The 17,285-nt window shown below is 40.3% G+C and overlaps 1 long non-coding RNA gene across 1 annotated transcript in view; it reads left to right on the forward strand.

The window, feature by feature from the left end:
• LOC111746365 overlaps positions 1-17,057 on the forward strand; it is a 129,172-nt gene extending 112,115 nt beyond the window's left edge. The window contains exon 3 of the long non-coding RNA XR_002783068.1: positions 16,965-17,057. This is a non-coding gene — a long non-coding RNA (uncharacterized LOC111746365). The remainder of the gene's footprint in view (positions 1-16,964) is intronic.
• The last annotated feature ends 228 nt before the right edge of the window (positions 17,058-17,285 follow it).

Genomic DNA, 17,285 nt, shown 5'->3' on the forward strand with positions numbered 1-17,285 from the left:
TCTCTTCTTGCCTTCTACTTTACCCCAGCACAGCAGTTCTCCCTCTGCATTGTCATTGCTTGCCTCCCTCACTAGACAGTAGTTCTGGTAAGGTATACCTTCCAGCACAAATTACCTGTGCAGCACAGAGTTACCAGATATGTACCATGTGCCAGAAATAGTTAAGCGTTTTCATACACCAACGTATTTAATCCTCAGAGTAATTCTCAGATATAGGTACTGTTATTATCCCCACTTTATATGCGAGAAAACTGAGACACTGTTATTCAGTAAGTTATCCAAGTTCACTTCATCAGTCAATAGAGGAGGATCCAGGAATGGAATCCAAGATGTCTGCTTGCAGAGCCTGCCAGATAAAGGGTATTTCAGATCCAGTCGTAGAATAAATGAGACACGGAGGCATGACGGAACTGGCCAGGCAGGCCCAGGGCGCTAGGGAGACTGGGAAGCCCCATCTAACCACTTCACCAAGAGCTCTTCTCTCTCACCCTGCGACAGTGGCTATTTCCAGTCTGACAAAAGGATTGAAGGTCATTGCTATTCATAACTGTAGATATTCATCCGCTTCCTGTCCCCTCTGGACAGTCAGAGAAGAGACCTTCAGAATCATAACACAGTGGTTTCATAGAATCTGCTCAAATACAGATTTTATGACTTTATGACTTTAATTCCTATCAAAATTCTGTCCTCTCAAGAGTCTAGCAGAGTGCCTGGCATTTAGAAGGTTCTCAGCATATGTCGAGGGTTGCAGTAGAATCAGTCAATAAGTCAGGTCAATTGAATAATCAATTCTTCAATCACTGAGTGCCAAGTTAGAAGGTACTTTAGCCCACCTCAGACATGGGAAATAAGCCTTAAAAAAATTATAAGGTCAGAATTTGTCTCTGCCCTCCTCTTCCCATTTAGTATCTGCTCTTCCTTGGCCTGGTACCAGCCTCAAATGTCTAGTGTACAAATGCCATCCATCCGTGTAGTGTGCCCTGCCCATTTCCCCAAGATACCCTACCAGGAATGTCTTCTCTGCATATCAGTCAAGTAGTATTTATTTATTCAAAAAATGTCCATAGAGTACCTACCAAATGCCAGGAGATTAGTGGTGAGAAAAAACAGCTGAGAGTCATAGAGATTGTCAAGTCCTTGAATTCGTATTGTGTGCTTCGTCCCAGGGCTTGGCTTTATAAGGGATTCAGAGGGCATGACAATCTCTCTGCTCTCCAGGAGCTTACAGTCTGGATGAGAAAGCAGAACAAGCACACAGAAAATTAAAGCACAATTGGGAACTAAACTGTAGGAGACATTTTACAATGCAGTAGGTGCTCCAAAAAGGGGAATAGTGTGGGTTATGGTTACTCATGTACCACAGGAATGTGTACACAAAGATCAAGGATGAGGAATCAAAGTTTAAAAGAGTTTCTTTATAACTGTCTAACTTTCCCACTAGTTTGTCAAGCCCTTCCCTGCTTGGTTACCCTGTATCAAATGCCTAGAACAGGACTTATTATAGAGCTGTAGAATGAATGAATGAATGAATGAATGAATGAATGAATGAATACATTTTAGAGAAAAGGAGGAGATGAAGGTAGATGGATGAGACAGATCCACAGCATGGGCTGTACTTTTCTTCCCTGAGCATATTGTTCTGATGTCTCAGGTGTTAGTCAATTATCTCAAACTAATCTCTAAGAATCCCTTCTTGTTGCTAAAACCTCTAGTTGTTCTATGATTCTAATCCCTGTAGAAATGCTAACAGTTGATAATGGCTTAATGTTGGTTTCCTCCTAAAGCTATTTGCATTTTAACCCTGGACTGCTAAGAATGCCTGCATTCCTAACTGAGGAATTTTACCTAACCAGTGGAGAGATATTTATGGGCTTCAGGGGTGGGTCCCTGAGTCTTAGCTCACAAGGCTTTGTCTGCTCTGTCTACCCACAAGCATGACTCAGAAAGAACTGACTTTGGCAGCCATTCTCTCACCCCAGGGAAAGTGGGGATTTTAGAGCTTCTTCCAGTTTCTTCCTCCTCACTCCTCTCCGCTTCTCTCCTCCTCCCCCTTCTTCGCCCGTCCCTGTCCCCCACCCCTCTTCCTCTCTCCCTCCCTCTCTCCCCCTTCTTCCCTTCTTTGTCCCTACCTTCTTCTTTTCCAGTCTTTCTTACTTTCCCCCTTCTCTACTTCCTCCTTCTCCCCTTATTCCTTTATCTCCGAGTCAACCCATTCGGCATCTCATCCACTCAACCCTGCGGCCCCCTCCGTTACGTTTCCACAACTTGTCTGCCAGCTCTGATTTCTGTCAGTAACGTGCTTCTAAGCCTCAGCTCCTGGCTGCAGGGGAGCCCCTAGGTTTACAGGAGAACGACTGGGCAGGTGGCCCTTTGTGAGTGTGTGTGTGAGAGAGCACAGGCACACAGGTGGTGCGGGATGGGAGAGAGAAGGGAGAAGGTGTGGATATAAATGGATAAATAGATAAATCAGTCAGTTGATGGATTGTTGGAGTAATAAATCGATCAGAGCCTTGGGTCCTATTGTATTAGTACTCATTAATTTTTAGAATGATATTCCAGGCCTCACTAGTGTTAATGTCCCATATCCATTGTACCTTTCCATGTTTCCCTCTTAACATAGTCTGAACCATGTTCCCAGATAGGATTCCTGCTCTTCCTGCTTTGTGCTTTAATTCATGCTGTTCTTTTCACTTGACATGCTCTCTGCCTTGTTCTCTATATCACCAAATCCTAGCTCACAAAGCCTTTCCTCACCACCTCCTTACTTGCGTAGAGACCTGAATGACCTGAAGAGCAGTCTAGGCAAGAACTGAGATTCTGGGCAGAAGAAACAGTGGAAGGAAAGATTCTGAGTCTGAAAGCTGCTAGGTACTTTTATAGACCAGCACAGAGACCAGTCAGTGTCTGATTCAGCTTTGTATTGCCCTCGGTGATGATAACATCGAGTTTAATGAATCCGTGTTGTTTCAATGTTTTGAGGGTTAGACCCGAGTGGGAAAGGAGACATTTATTTGGTACCGTTGGGCCTCCAAGTGTTTCACATATGTTTTCTCTCTCCTTCTCAAAATAACCCAGTGGAGTAGATGCCATTCTCATTTTCGAGATAAGGTAACTGAGGCCTAATGGGATTTAGTGACTTGCTCCAGGTTACAGAGCAAGTAAGTGTGGAACTGGGATTCTCTTTGGTGGCAAAGTCAATGCACTTGCCCTTTGTTACATCATTTCCTGTGTCACTTACATGTAGACAAGACTCTCTGGTCCTTTAGCTTGCAACAGAGACGGGCCTCAGTTTGCTAATGGAATTCTTAAAACCACGGCTGCTTCTAGCAGATGTTATCCGGAAATATGGAAGGTGGTGTCAATTTCTGGATGCATCGTTCAGCTTTTAAGTCCTTCTCCTTCACCAGCCCTCACCTCAGCCTCTCTTGTTTCCCCTGATACATCACAATTGGGGGTGGGGAGGAAGAATGACTACGTGACAAGGGGCTAAGAGGCTTGGGTTTCAATCCCTGCTCAAGCCCTTGGTTTTTTTTGACTATTCTGAGCCACTTAAACTCTCTGGGCCTCAGTTTCCTATTATCTGCAAAGTGGATGCCCTATCTAGTAATATAAGAAAACTATGATGAAAATAGTTGCAATAATAGCCACCGCTACCATTTATTGAGCACTTACTATACAACTATTATCTCACTAAACCTCGTGGCATTTATAAGGTAGTTATGGTCAATATCTAATAGATATTTAACAGATAAAGAGAGTGACACTAGGGTTAAGTGACTTATTCAAGGTCACACAGGATGAGGATCCTCATCCTTACCACAGGGTACAAGGCCCAGTGTGCATGCCCTTCAAACCCTCCCCCTTCCCCATCCCCCACAGGCTCCTTTCTGTGCTCCAGCCACACTAGCCTTCTCTGTATCCTCCACCACTGGGCCTTTCTTTGTACAGGCTCTTCTCTGTCGATGAAATGTCCCCCTTCCTTTCTGCTTGGTTGATACCTCCTACTCCTTCTCCAGATACTGGTTGAACATTCATCTCCTGATAAGCCCATAATTTCTTTGACAGCCTTCCTATGAGAGGAGGGGTCTGTATCCCCACTCATGGATCCGGGCCGTTTTAGGACTGCTTTGACCAAGGGTTCGGTGGAAGTGATGCTACGTAACTTCTGAGGTTGGGTCATAAGATGTCACAAAATTTCCACCTTGTTGGTTAGAACAGCTGTGCTTAGAGCCCTGAGCCACCTCACAAGAACCCTTACTTTCCCTAGACCCTATCTTGGAGAGGCCATGCATAGGTGCTCCGGTCAGTAGCCAGTTGAGTCTTCAACTGACAACCAGCATCACCTGCTAGCCGTGTGAGTCAGACCTTCAGATGACTGCAGCCACAGTTGATTTGTGACTCAAACCCCATTAGAGACCCCCGGAAAGAATTTCCAGCTAAGCCTTTCCGGAATATCTAACTCACAAAATCATGACCCAAATAAAATGATTGTTTTAAGCTGTTAAGTTTTGGGCCGATTTATTATGTGGAAATCAATAACTTTAACAAAAATTCCCATGGGTACTTTCTTCCTTCTTTGTAATCAGCTTAAGTCAGTTTCCTTTTCATAAGTTCTTATGTAACAAAATTCCTTTTCTTCGGAGGACTTGTCTCCGTTTGCGATTATATTCTCACTAGGGTCATTACTTGGTCTTCTGTGTCTCCCACTAGATTGGAAGCTTCATTAAAAAAAAAGAGCTTTGGCTGTTTTTGTTTGACTGTCGTCTCAGTTAGGAGTGGATCTGGCTGCAAGTGACAGCGTGGTGGCTATTTACTGCCAGTGGCTTAAACCTGTGGGGGCTTGTTTCCCTCACGAAACAAAACGTGGGGGTAGGTGGCTGTTAGCGTTAGTTCGGTTGCTGGGCGGTACTTTCAAGACTCAGGCATTTTTCTCTCTTACGCCATACTCAGCATACTGTATGGCCATCCTCATGCTTGTCACCTCACTGATGCAAGATTGAACCCTGAGCTGCAGATACTGTCTCTTTATTCAACATCCCAATAAGCAGGAAGTAAAAGGATAAAGAAAAAACCTTGTTTTTTTTTCTTTATGCAGATCTATTATTTTTACAGAAAGTCTCCAGCAGACTTCTCTTTATGACTCATCGATCAGAACTGAGCTGTGTGTTATGCAGAAAAGAGTTCACGTTGTGGGCCAGAGGCGGCTACCTTTGGAAGAACCTGCTTACAAGCTTGGCCCTGGGCTGGCATCTGGAACTTGATATTTGATTCATTCCCTAATTCATAAGGATGGTTTATGGCTCCTACACTATTTGTACAAAGCAATCGATATTGAGCACCTGCATTCCTTCTGAGAGTCTGGAATTTGGGTAAATGCTGAGCAGAGGGTGCTGATGTGACCAGCCCCAAGTAAAAGCCTTCAATGCGGAGTTCAAATGGGCTTCCCTAAGCAGAAACATGACACACATGTTACTGCACTTTTTATTGGGGCAAAGGGAGCCCACTGTGTCCCCTCACCAGACGGAAATATTGTAACAAAGCCTGTGCATGAATGTCTCCAGATTCCACCTTGTGTCTTTTCTCCTCGTTGATCCTATTGTGTGCCTTTTTGCTATAATAAGCTTTAGCCATGAGAGCTTTTAACAAATCATCAAATGTTTGCATCGTCTTCAAGACCCTCAGAACACCCGCTTGTTGAGAGACCCATAACAAACAAAGAGGAATGGAAGGAATTACAATGACTAGTGTTGAACAGCCCAATGCATCCTTTTGGCCTGGGGAGGGACCTATCCCACCACTTGGACACACAGTCGAGGCTCTGGGATTAATTGGGAGGGTGTGTGTGTATGTGTGTTGGAGAGAGAGGTTGAAGCCTGGCACAATTCCTGGCACATACAAGGTGTGTAGTACGTACATTCTGAAGGAGACAGAAAAAGGATGAACAGAGCAGAGCTATGCCTTCAGATATTATTTATTTGAAAGCTTAAGTGGTAACTATCATGTCATATTGCCACCCCCTTTGCCTTCTTTCCTTATAGTACTGTTGGGAGAGTCACATAAGAGGGCTTTTAAAAGGGCCACATGCTATGCAGAAGGGGAAGTTCTCAGTCAACATGCAGTAGCACAAGGCAAACTTGCTTTGTTCACTTGGAAAATGGGTAAAATAGCACCGACTTTCATCCCATCTGGTGTTGTGTCTGGAGTGCATATTTTTGAAGTTCTTTTGGGTTGATTTGGATGAGAGTTTCAGTCTGTTTTCTTAAACAATTCCTGGATCAAGCCAAAATAATTTCATTTTGGGAAATCCTTGCTTTTAGCGTCCTTGTGTTTTAAATAACTGTCTCTTCATGAGGAAACACTAGAAGTTGTAGGCAGTGTTTTCTTTGTTGGTAGAGATGCTGGGGAAATTGTCCAACAGGATAGCTAGGGGTGACGGTAGGATGCAGTAGGCAGCCGCATGCTGTGGGTAGAGTGAGGTAGGATCCTGCACGCGTTAGGGGCAGTCTGTGTTTGGTGGCTAATTTGATTCATTGTCACTGAGCCAGCACGTGGCGCTCATAGGCGGCTCCCATGGCTCTTCCACCAAATTTGTTGTCGTCTCTGCCAACAATTCTTTTTCTTTTTTGCTGTCTGTGAAAGAAAAAGACATCATTTTGACTCACAGAAAATCAATTCTCAGAATGACCTTGGATTTATACCAGTCTAAGACCCTAATTTTACAGATAGAGGAAGTAAGATATAGAGAAGGAAAGGGACCTGTCTAGCAACACCAAGGAAATTTGTGTCAGAGTCACGATGAGGAACCAACTCTGCTGACTCTCAGTTACTGTGCTTTTTCTTACATATCAGAAACTACCAGTGGCAGAGCGAGCACTATATGCTCCTAAGTTTATATAGCTTTTATGACTTTTCAGATCCTCGTTTTCACAGGTATATCTGTATTTTAATAGTAAGGAAATGGAGGTGCAGGATGTTGAATGGAGTTACTAGGATTGGAGCCCAGTTCTTCTAACTGAATTTTTGCTTTTTGTGCTACTCCGGCTAGTAGATTTTAGCAATGATAACAAAAACAATTATTATGACTGCAATCTCAGTTAAAAGACCTTTGGCTACAATGAACAGAAAACCCAGTAAAAATAGTTTAAAGAATAGGGATTTATTTTTTTTTATCTAGCAAAAGCACATGGTCTGGGAATAGGGTGGCTCCAGGGCTGTGAAGAATTTGGTGGCTCAGTGACATCATCACAGACCCAGGTTTCTTCTACCTTTTTGCTCTGCCGTACTCATTCTGTCAGCAAGGTCTTTCTTCATGGTCCGCAGGATGGCCTAAATTAACATAATAACCTTAATGACCAAGAGGCTTGCAGGTGCCTCTTTTGCTTATTTATTTTCTTAGCAAACAAAACTTCCCAGAAGTTACCCGGGAAAATTTTTCTCAGGTCTCAATGGCCAAGATTGGGTCATGGGCCCATTTACACAATCATTGGCAAGCAGAAAAGACGACTATGCCATTGACACCCATCAAGATTCACTCCCTCGGACAGGGCGGCAGGGCCCACTGCTGTGGAGAAACGTATTCAGAGATGTGAAGTAACATGTCAAAGTTCACACAGCTAGAAAGTGACAGAGAAAAGAACGAAATCCAGATCTGCCTGACTGTGCAACCCATGTTCTTAACCACTGCACAGAACCACCTCCCGTTCTTATTTGTCATGCACTGTCCCCACTCCGTGGCACCACTTGCCAAATTCCCAGCCTGCATACCTAAGTCGCTCTGGCTGGTGATTGCAGGATCGTCTCCTTGCCAGGTCAATGTCAGCAATCAATCCCCATCTCCTGGGCGTGAAAACCAGCCGATTAGAGCTGTAAGTAGGTGTTTAACAACACGGAGGCAGCCAGGGCGTCCGTCAGCATTTTTTTCCCTTGTCGGCTGGGCATCAGCAAATATGCTGAGAGAGGCACCCTGTTCCACTGCTGCTGGGAGGAGGGAGTATCACCAGAGCAGATGATTTGAGGAACAGAATGACAGGTTGTCAGAACTGAAAGGTCTCTTAGACCTGGTCCAGTCCAGCTCCATCATTGTACTGATGGGAAAACTGGGGCCCAAGACGGGAAGGAATTCCTTAGATTCACACAAAATCATTGTTGGATCCAGGACTAAAACCTGGGTTTATCCAATGGTATTTCCAAGGTATTTCAAAACCTAACTCTCTATATCATTATCTTGTAATTCCCACTCATGATAGCACTTTTTTTTTTCTTTTTTGAAATGACATCTGAAAAACAAAGGCACCTTGGATTCTATTGTCCAGTCTCTGTCAATCTCCTGAGAGAAATGACGGTTGACATGCAGTCATGTGGGTTAATTGCTCAGGGAAAGCCTTGCCAGGTTTTTAGTTACAGACAGGGCATCCGCCTGTAGCAAATCCCCACTCCTCTCCAACTTCCTTCCTCCTTTCTAGCCATTTTAGCTTTTCTGTTTTGATTGTTTAGAACAAGTCGTGGTATTGGAAAATTCTAAAGACATGTGAAATTTAGAGCCTCAAGATCTAAAAGAGAATGTTCCCAGCTTGAGAAGAAAAAGTTAAATTATCAGATCAGAGTACAGGGATTCCTTATAACATTATGGGAAGGCTAAAATAACTCATGTATATGCGGGTTTAGGCAAGTCATAAGAATTGAAGCAGTATTTATTGAATGCCAATGGGAATGATAACAGTAGCAGTTGCTATTTATTGAGCCTACTCTGTGCCAAGCACTGTGGGAGGTCCTTCACATGCATTTTTAACTTTAGTCTTAAAGTACACTCTTATGTTTATTTGTTTATTTGTTTATTTTCTGCCTTTCAAGATTAGAAAGTCTTTTTCATAGTCAAAGGAACCTTTTATTTACTGCTATATCCCCAACTCCTGGAACAGTATCTATTACATAATTAGTATATACTGAATTAATGATGTGACAGGATGATAAGTATTCTTCATTTTATGGATATGACAGTTGAGACTTAGAGAGACTAATTGTCCAAGGTAACTATATCAATTATCTTTGGTTGCAATGAATAGAAAACCCAACTAATTTTGGTTTAAACAAATGAGGTTATTTTTTTCCCCTCAAGCAAGAATTGTGATATTGTTGCTACTGACTCCACTTCAGTGATGCCATTAAGACCCAAGTTCTTTTTAACATTCTGCTCTGCCATCTTTAGTGCATTGGATTTTCTTTTTATGCTTGTATTTCCCTGGCCATAAGATGATTATGACTTGAAGTGCTTGGTTCAGGCAGCAAGTTCAGGAAGAAGCAAGGGGATGGGGACAGCACTAGCCCTGTGTGTTTCTTTAATCATGAAAAATAAATATCTTCCCAGAAGCCCCTGGCTTATATTCTCTTAGATCTCATTGGCCAGAGTTATGTCACATGACTACCACTAGCTGCAAGGGATGCTGGGGAAATGAGTATTTGCTTTTCTCTGAGGCCGGCAAGGGAGATGGGGTTAGCAATAGTTGTATGTTAGCCAACAAGTGTGTCTGCTACAGTCAGGCAGATAGAGTGATGGGGCCAGGACTGGAACACAGGTTTGTTGCCTCCAAAGTCCATGTTTTTATTGACCGAGCATTGGTCAACCTGACTGTTACTCCTGATCTCAATAGAAAACGATCAATTTGGGAATGATCAATTTGTTCTATTCTGAGTCCTTGTTCTGTTCTGAGTCCTAGTTTATTTACAAAATGAAGGAATGGGTTAAATAAAGTCTGCATTTTCTGCTGGCTATAAGGTTGCATGGTTTTATGTCTCAGTCTGGCTGATGACCACTTTTAAAAGTCTTATTCAAAACAAATCAAAATCAAAGTCACCATCTCAGTAGGATAATATATTTCCCAGGATGCAAATGCATCAAATGGAATTGATTTTTTGGAGTTTGTTTTCATAGATGGTGCTGTGTGTTTATCTGTGTCCCTTTGAGATATCTGATTCAGTTTTAGATGGTGAATGAAGATTGATTTTTGTCTGTTGTGATCTGTAAAGTCCAATTATTGTTGAAGTTACTGTTTAAATACTTCTTGCTCCATCTTTTCTTTTCTTTTTTTTGGCTTCCTTAATGGCCTAGTCTATGGAGTCTGTATGTTGTAGGGTTTGATTTGATTTACTATTGTATCTTGCTAGCAGTAGTTTCTTTAGTAGAGTTTAAAACCAGGGGCAAGAACACTAGTCCCATATCTTTAATCAGCTATGAGACCCTGAGGAAGTTCCTCAATTTCTCTAGGTCTCTGTTTCCTCATTTATAAAATGACCAGATTAGACAAGATGGTTTATACCTTAGGATTCTTCCAGTTCTGATATTTACATATCTGCAAGTAGGTGAGGACAAAGCAGATTCTGATTAATGAATAGAACTTAACAGACTTATTTCTTTTATCTCTAAAGTGGTCATAAAGATAAAAAAAAAGAAATAGAAATATTAAATATGTGAAATAATAATAATTACAATTTTTATAATCATTCTTAAAATTCCTGGTCAAACTTTTTCTTTTTTTTCTTCTTTTTCTGAAAATAGCCTATTATGGTAATCTCAGCAAAACATGACACCCAGCAATGTGGAAAGATCATTGCGTGCAGAAGCAGACCGGTCTGGGTTTACATTCTAACTCTGTCAGGTAATAGCTTTTGACCTGGGTCATGTTATTTATTGCCATGATTCCCAAGTACCTTTTGTGCAAGATCAGGATTAAATATATTTAAATCACAAGTTATGGAGAGGATAAAATAAGCAGATTTGTGAAAAACACTCAGCACAATGGCCAGCACATGCTGAGGGTTTAGTAGAACTTAGTTTTCATCCTTCCTCTTTACTGATCCATCTAAAACCAAATAAAAGATTTGACAATTGTCTATTTTCTGGATGTAAATGTTCCTCTCTGGTGGTAAAGCTGCTTTTGACTGAACTGGATGTACAGCCCCATGCATCTTTACTGTATTGGCCATCTGAAGATTTATTGTCTCACTCGTGAATGGAATGAGTGAATCTGTAGCAGTTAGGACCCCTGATTCTCTTCTGTTCTCTTCAGTTTATGAGATCTGGGACATTGGGAACTTTATTTAATTTTTCTCGTCTTCAGTTTGCACATGTGTATAAGGTTAATACCCATTGCAGGGGCTTTTGTTAGCCCTCTAATAATTTGAACATGTTTGGTAATCTCTAGAGCATAATGAAATAAGGAAATATATCACTTCTGTTATTAACTCACCTAGACATCGTTAAACTAGTCCACTCTTTACCTGTTCAAATTCTTTCTAAACTTCAAGGTCAGAGTCATTCCACCTGTCGTAGATAACGTTTCTTCTTTCCCAACTCCAAAATCTCTACCATTACTAACTTTCCATAGCCCTCCTGCTTGGACCATTCAGTTGGCACTTAGAATAGCTGGCATGTGATGTTAGTTACCTCTCCCTGTTTGTAAATCATTTCTCCCTGACTTGATATTTATAATGCCTTTTGCACATCATTCTGACTCATAGCCCTTGTCTCTCTTAGGGGACAGTTAAAATATGTGTGGTTGATTGATTACTCTGTGTTATTATTTTATTGTTCAGGCTTACCAATTTTCATTCAGGAACAACATATTTTTATTTAAAAATTAATTAATTATTTATTTGGGAGCATGAGTGATACATGCCCATGGCTCAAAATTCAAAAGGTGAAATGTGTTTCCTCTCTCATCCTGCTCTCTGGTTCCCTCCCCAAAGGCAACCACTATTGCTAGTTCTCCATTTCCTTACAATGGCGGGTGTTTCTTATGTATCTTGCATTTTTACTTAATATTTCATGGATAAATTCAATCGGATAAATATCCGATAGCTTCCTTAACAATATAAAAAGAATGGTCTCTCTCTATTTTTTTTTTGTATTTTATGGTTTGTTTTAACAATCTTTTTTTTTTTTAATGAAAAATGTTAATGAGATAATTGTAGTTGTGAGAAATAATACAGAGAAATCTTGTATACTCTTTATTCAGTCTTCATTAATGGCAGCATTTCGTAAAACTTTTAGTACAATCTTATACCCATGATATTGACATTGATGGAACCTACCGATCTTATTCAGATTACCTGTTTTACTTGTTGTATTCATTTGCATGTTAGGAAGAGTGTGTGGGTTTTAGTTCTATGCAATTATGTCACTTGTGGATTTCTGTATCCATTACCACAGTCAAGATACTAAACATTTCCATCACCACAAGGACCCTTATAATCACATCTACCTTCCTCGTACTTCCTCCCTGTCCCTGACTCCTGACATTCACTAATCTGTCCTCCATTTGTAAATAATTTTCATTAAAAAATAGAATCACACCGTATGTTACATTTTGGGACTGGCTTTTTCTTGCTGAGCATTATTAATATATAGCACAGTTTGTTTCACCATTTATCAATGGAAGGACATTTGGGTTATTTCTTTTTTTAATGAATAAAGCTGCTATGAATATTTATAAACAGATTTTTTTTTATGTGAACATGAGTTTTCAAGTTTGTAATAAATGTCCAAGTGTGCAAATGCCGGTTTTTATGGTCATTGCATGTTTTATAAGAAATTGCCAAACTTTTCCACAGTGGCTGTGCCATTTTACATTCCTACCAGCAATGTGGGAGTGATCTGGTTCTCCTGCATCTATGTCAGCATTTGGTGATAGCACCGGTTTTTTTTAGTCATTCTGTTTGGTGAATAATGATATCTCATTATGATTTTAATTTGCATTTTCCTGTTGGCTAATGATGTTGAATATCTTTTCATGTGCTTTTGTCATTCTTATATTCTCTTCACTGAAATACCTGTTTATGTCCTTTGCTCTTTTTCTGGTTGGATTGTTTTATTTTATTTTTACTGTTGAGTTTTGAGGGTTCTAAAATATTTTTTAGATACCTGTCCTTTTTGGGATATGTGGCTTGCAAATATTTTCTCCCAGTCTCTAGCTCGTCTTTTTATCTTCCTCCCATAAATTTTCACAGAGGAAGAGTTTTTAAATTTGATGAGATCCAACTTATCAATATTTCCTTTTATGAATTGTGCTTTTGTAGTCAAATCTAAGAACTCTTTGCCTAGCCCTAGATCTCAGATTTTCTCCTTTTTTTTCCCCTAAAAATTTTATAGTTTTATATTTTACATTGAAGTCTATAATCCATTTCAAGTTAATTTTTGTATAAGATATGAGGTTTAGATTAAGTTTCCTTTTTTTTGCCTATTGGTGTCAAATTACTCCAATATCACTAGTTAGGGAGTCATATCATTCTTCTGGCGAATTGCTTTTGTACTTTTATCAAAAATTAATTGCACATATTTGTGTGGGCATATTTATATATTTTCTCTTACGTTCCATTGATCTGTGTCTCTCCATCCACCAGTGCCTCACTGTCTTGATGATACTAAAATATAATAAGTCATTAAATCAGGTTGATTCTTTCCACTTGTTCTTTGTCAAGATTGCTTTAGCTATCCTAGGGACTGTGACTTTCTCATGAATTTGAGAATAAGCTTGTCTCTGTATACAGAATCCTTGCTGGGGTTTTGATAGTAATTACATTACTCCCGTAGATAGATTCGGGGAGAAGTAGTGACATCTTTACTATGTTGAATATTTACTATGTTCTCTATTCACTTAGGTCTTTATTTCATTAGTGTTGTGTAATTTTCAGTAGACAGATACTCTGCATGTTTATATCTAAGAGTTTTTTTAGCAATGATTATAAATGGCACTGTGTTTTTTCCAGCTTTATTGAGGTATGCTTGACAAAAATTGTATGTATTTAGGTTGTACAACATGATTTATTTTTAGATGTACAAGTGATGATTTAATATATGTGTACATTGTGAAATGATTGATATAATACAGTGGTATTGTGTTTTTTATTTTGCTTTCCATAGATACACTGTTAGCATGTAGAGATGTAATTTTTGTGTGTGTGTTTTGATTTTACATTCTGCAAGCTTGAGGAACTCATTTATTGCTGAAAAATTCTAGAACTATTTTTAATATATTTCCTAGGATTTTCTACATTAGAGAATCAGGTCATATGCAAATAGGCATAATTTTCTTTCTTTTTTTTTCAAATTTGTATAACTTTTATTTCTTTTTCTCGCCTTATTGAAATAGCTACAACTTCCTGCACTGTATTGAATAAGAGTGGTGAGAGTAGACATCCTTGCCTTGTTCCTGATTTTAGGGAAAACCATTCAGTTTTTCACCTTTAGGAATGATATTAGCAGAGGTGGCTTCATTTTTTAAAAGACTACAGAATAATATTCCATTGTAAGGTGGTGCTATAATTAATTCTCCAGTTCTTTATCAGTGAATTTTCACCGCTTTCAATCTTTTGCACAATGTATTTGTGAATGTACAGGTAGAATAAATTCCTAAAATATGGCCCTTTTTTCTGTTCTCTCTAGACCTACTCTCTAAAAGATCTTGCTTGGTTTTGTAGTCTTAACTACCTTACAAGGACAGCTCTAAAATATATGCTCCTAGCCTGACCTCTGCCCTGATTCCAGTTCTGTATATTCCTTTGCCCACTTAATATCGTCATTTGAATGTCTAAAATGCTTCTTAAAGTCAACAAGTTCTTGAACCGAACTCCTAATTTGCCTAGATCAACCCCTCGGTTTCTTTGAAGCTTTCCTCATTTTAGTAAATGACATTCTAGCCTTCCAGAGGCTCAGGCCAAAAACCTTGTAGTCATCCTTGCTACCTCTTTCTTTCACATCCAGACTATCAGAGAATCTCATCAGTAAATCCTGTCCCACCTCCGATCAATTCTTCCCATTCCATGGCTGCCACTGTGGTCCAAACTGCAATCCTATTTTTACTGGATTATTGCAGCGGCTCCTAACCCATCTCTCTCCTCTGCATTGCTTCCCTACAATCTATTCTCCACACAAGAGGCTGCAGGAGTTCTCTAAAATGTACATTATGCACTCTGCTCTGACCTTCCCAGTGGCTTCCCACCTCCTTGGAATAAAATTATGGTTGTAAGGCGTAAGATCATTTTGGTCTGACCTGGAGGCCCTGTGTAATCTGATTTATGACTCCTGCATGCTTTGGGCCCCGCCGCCTCTCTGAGTTATCTCACTTTGCGCCGGCCACACTGGCTTCATTTCTGTTCATTAAGATGCCAAGTGCATCCGACCTCAGAGTGTATACTGTCCCTGTGCTTGGGACACTCTTCCCCAGGTGTCCACACAGCTCACTCCCTCATTCCATTTAGTTTTTACTTGATCGGAGCGGCCTTTCCTGCATACCCACATCCCATCTTAGCATTCTACCTTCCCTTTCACCTGATTTATTTTTCTCTGCACCATTTATTATCACCGGAAATATGGTATGTTCACTTATTTGTTTGTTGCGTGTCTTTCTCCCAATAGAATGTAAGCACCATGAGGAAGGAAGCCTTGTTTTCCTTACTGCTGTGGTCACCAGCATCTCCAATAGTATTCAATAAATATTTGTTAAATTAATTAATGGTTCAAATGGTATGTGTATTTAAAATTTGATAGATATTGGCGTTGCTCTTTAAAGAGATCGTACTAATAATATATGAGTTACACCCCCACTGATAACATATGAGAGCTCATTCCTTTCTATACACATACCATTAAGAATTTGTCTCAATTCTTAGTTTTGTACTCCAACTCCCAGAGGCAGATACGATGAATTCAACCTCCACACATTCACCAAGGCTCTAGGATTCATTTCAGAAACATATACATTATAGTTCTGGTTGTTGTGACAATAAAATGCAAACAACTGGGCTTTCAAGGTTTGTGTGTTCATATAATTTTATAGATAAGGAGAATCTGGCAAAGTGCTCACAGCTTCTGTGTCTTGTTTGCATTGAAATGTCAGTAGAGCTAACCTTATCTTTCCGTTCAACCTTCTCTCTACTCCTAACTCGGAGCACAGGAGAACCCTTTTCAGGAATAATAGTAGTTATATTCTTTCCTCAGTAGAGTGGCTTCCCAGCTCTCTGAACCACTGAGGATATTTTGGTGGGGGTGAGAGTGGAGTGGCAGGTGTGAAGATTAGACCTGAGAATAGGAACCTTGTTGCATGTTATTATATTCCTACTGCTGGACCCCTAATAGGTACTAAGTAAATAGTTTTTGAATGTTGACTTAACATTTGTTATTGACACACCTGCTATAATTATCATCTTGAATCTCAGTATCTTGCTTTACTACCTGTAAACTGGCTTTATGTGATTCCTACACAGTAACCATTTCTTGAGCAGTCTCTAGAGGGTGGGGCAGGAAGAATGGAGGCAAAACTTGGCAGCTGGCCTTGTTCCCAAAGGAGTAACTTGGGCTATTAATATGTTAAACGAGTTTCTTGGCCCAGGGGGTTTCTTGAAGCCTCTTCAGAGACTCACGCTTTGTGAATACTTAAGAGGGGAACAGAGTGTGTGGTGTTTGCCAAGGTATTTGAACTAGGCTTTTATTCGCTAAAGCACTTCGGGGGCTTGGAGTTTCAGGGAACAGCTTTTCTGACCTAAGTAGGGCCCATCTCTCCAGGGTAAGCACTTGGAGATGGATGATCTCTTATCTTAGGCCTGATTTTTACTGGGGTTTCAGTTCAGAGCTTTCATTTTAAGAGAGAATACTGTGACTTTGCTTTGAATTTCAGGACAAAGTACAAAGAACCATCCCTAGAAGGCCCATGATTTATTTAGGATATTTGGAGCAGTGAAACATCTCCAGAAGGTCTTAGTTACTCAGTTCTATCTATGAGTTGTTTGATCTCCTAATTAGCTGTCCTTCTTGGTTCATTTTTCACTGGTTGGCAAGCCTGCCAAGATGCATATTTGGCAGGGCCCGTTTAGGTGAGATCAGCAGAAAAAAGGAGAGATCTGAAAGCAGCTAATGAAACTTTGGAATCTTCACTTCACACTCGTTTTCCTCTCACCCAACCTTCCTGTTGCAGGAGAACACTGGACGTTAACTCAGACGCGGAGCTGCCACCGAGGAGAAAGAAGATTGGGAGACGTGCCAACCAGAGGTGGAATCGCTCTGAGGGTGAGGGCGTATTTCCAGCGGGAGGATTCAGGTGCTGCTTCAAGGGGCTGTGGGACTGTCACATTTTAAATGTACGTTTCCTACACTGTGATTCCATAGAGGTCCACAGCAACTCCACTTGTAGGAGTTATTATCTGGAAGTAGTCACATAAGAATGAAAATACATATTTATCATGAATGAATGATGATATATCCAAATAATAGAATACTGTGTAGACAGGAAGGAGAA

The sequence above is a fragment of the Pteropus vampyrus genome, unplaced genomic scaffold (assembly GCF_000151845.1).
Source record: "Pteropus vampyrus isolate Shadow unplaced genomic scaffold, Pvam_2.0 Scaffold185, whole genome shotgun sequence".
Taxonomy (NCBI): domain Eukaryota; kingdom Metazoa; phylum Chordata; class Mammalia; order Chiroptera; family Pteropodidae; genus Pteropus; species Pteropus vampyrus.